The following is a 2,999-nucleotide window of genomic DNA, read 5'->3' as shown; positions in this document are numbered from 1 at the left end:
TGTGAGGCACCCTCCCACAAGAAATGCACTTACACGCCACTTGTGCAGAAAAGGGCAGTTTGTTCACTCCAGCTGGCCAGCTACCATCTCGCAAGGAGCAACCAAGGAAGAGTGGCCTCAGGCCTTGGTCTTGTGGGGTTTTTAAAGGCAAAAACTATATCCCATTGGCACATGGGTTTGTCCAGGTGCACCATGCAAGCTAGGGAGCTAGGGTACAGAAGCCAAGAATGAGCCATTCGATCAATCAAGCATACAAGTTTTCATTGTGTATGGTTCCTGCTCCCATGTAATAGTTCACTGTGTATGGATCCTGTTTCTATGCAATGGTTTTTGTTTCTATGAGAAAGTCAACGGTTTCTCATGCAGAAGGGGAGGGAGGGTAGCCTGCAGCTCAGGCAAGGGGCAAAATGGAGTTACTTAGGTTAAGCACGCAATTCTACAGAAGCAGATAGCCTACATTATGAGGGTGTTGGGAGCTCTATTTCAGTAGAACTCCTGCTGAATCTGGCAGCCGGTNTGAATTGCTTGGGATTTCTATATATAACATCATGTTACCTACAGATAGAGATAGATTAACTCCTTCCTTTCCCATCTGATGTCTTTTACTTCTCTTTCTTGTCTAATTGCTCTGGCTTGAACCTCCAGTACAATGTTGAATGAATGGTGACAGTGGACATCCTTGTTTTGTTCCTGATCTTACGGTAAAAACATCCAGTCTACTACCAAATAGTATAATGTTAGCTGTGGATTGTTTGTAGATACCCTTTATCAGGTTGAGAAAGTTCNTCAAGTCCTGGCCCTACTTTTTATGATTAGGTTGAATCGCACGAAACTAACATTTTTACAGTTCAAAATATTGGCCATTTGATGTGGTTTAACATAACAGCCGTGGGGGTGAGGATGAATCATTAATATCTCTGTTGTTTTTTTACTTGTGTCTATGGGTCTTGGTGTGGAGTGCAACCCCTTCCACCACCCCAGTATCCCTAATTAGTCCCCAGGCCCTGTAGCAGCTATGTCTGAAATTTCTCTAGCATGAAGTTCATTTTCTCTACCTTCCTGGTATTGCCACAATGCGGACCCTCAACATATCATGCCTGGGCTCTTGGAACAGCCCAAGTGAGTTTTGTGATCTCCTGCCTCCCACCATAAGCAAGTTAATGTCTAAAATCTATGTCTAAGTCCTGGATAGTACTGCACTGTTCTAGTCCTGGACAGGACTGCACTGTTCTCTGCTCGTCAACATCTACTGCCTCACCATTGCCTACAAGAGGGGACCAGGATGCCACAGCAGGGCTGCGGGCAAGTTCTCTCTGATCTGGGCCCGCCTTAGCCCTCCAGCCCCACTTCCTGACTGTCCCTCTGCAGACCTGGCTGCTCGGGCTCACACCTCCCCCTCCCCCCTACTCAGGGCCTTTGTGCACATTTTGCTTTTTCTGTCTTTAATGCCCCTCCTCCCACCTGGTGGAATCTTGTTCGTCAACTGGGACTCAGCTCCCAGAATTCCCTCTTGCCCCAGCTCAACCTCCTGGCTGTCAGCTTCCAGCCAAAATGCACTTTCTATGGTCTGTGTGCGTGAGGATGCCCTCCACTTGACTGTGACTGGGGCAAGGACTCCTTCTTCATCTTGCATCCCCAGGGCTGGCATTCAGGAAACATGGTTGAATGCATGAGCAAGTCAGTACATGAATACACGTGGCACATGGAAGTCTGGGAGTAAAGGCCAGGAATTAGCTCTTCCCAAAGCAGAATTACAGTACCGTCATTCAAAGTTCATGTTCTTCACTTTTCAAAGCCCAAAACTCAGTAGCTCAGACAAAAGTCTCCTGGTTTCGTTTTGGACACGATTCTAAATGACAGTAACCAAACACTGTCAAGGACAAAGAGGCCTCTCTTCAGACCGATTCTGGTCAATATCTGGCTGCCTAAGGGCCCAGGGGGCTGTGGCACCCAGGGGAGCAAGTGTGCATGAGTGGATTGGGGGTATCTTCTCACTGACAGGGAACCAAAGCCTCCTGCAGGGCCCTTAAGAAGAAGCACTGTGTTTTAGTTCATTTTGTGTTACTATAACAGAAATACCTGAGACTGGATAATTTATAAAGAAAAGGCATTTATTTGGCTTACGATTCTGGGACAGCTGCATCTGGCCTGGACCTCAGGCTGCTTCTACTCATGGTGGAAAAGTGGCAGGGAGCTGGCAGGTACAAGCAGATCACATGGCAAGAGGAAGCAAGAGAGAGAGAGAGAAGGTGCCAGGGTCTTTTTAAGCAACGAGCTCTTGCGGGAACTAATCGAGCGAGAACTCACTCATTAATTCCCCCTCCCCCAGGGAGAGCATTAATCCATTCATGAGGGATCCGCCCCCATGACTCAGTTTCCAGCACTGCCACATTGGAGATCAAATTTCCACATGAGTTTTGGAGGGGACAACACATCCAAACTCCATCACACTGTATTAGTTTATTTCTGTTGCTTACAACAGAATACTGGAAACTGGTTAATTCATAAAGGAATGAAATGTATTTCTTAAGAACAAAATATATTTCTGTTTTGGGGGCTGGGAAGTCCTCAGTCCAAGGGGCACATCTGGTGAGGGCCTTCTTCTGGGTGGTGACTTGCAGCAGTGCAGTGTATCACATGGTGAGAGAATCTGAGCAAGGGAGAGTTGACCTTCTCACTTGCCCCCTTATAAAGCCATCAGAACCATATCCATCACTCCATGAATGGATCGATCTACCAGTCACGTGCACAGTGCTCACAATCCAATCACCTCTTAAAGTCCCCACCTTTCAAATGCCATAATCGGACTCCCCATCCTCTTAGCACTGTGGGGGTCCAGCTTCAGTGAATTTTGGGAGGACATTCAATCCACAGTGAGAACTGTATTTATATTGTGATCAATTTTCAATACTGATGGTTTAGTGCCACTATCAATCCTTTGCATACTCAAGCCAGCAGGATTGGAGCTGGCAGGGGAGTGGTGATTAGAAAGACTACAT

This window comes from Galeopterus variegatus, unplaced genomic scaffold, assembly GCF_000696425.1.
Source record: "Galeopterus variegatus unplaced genomic scaffold, G_variegatus-3.0.2 Scaffold15213, whole genome shotgun sequence".
Lineage (NCBI taxonomy): Eukaryota > Metazoa > Chordata > Mammalia > Dermoptera > Cynocephalidae > Galeopterus > Galeopterus variegatus.
The sequence above is the reverse complement of the archived record's forward strand: the minus strand, read 5'-3'. Positions refer to the sequence as shown.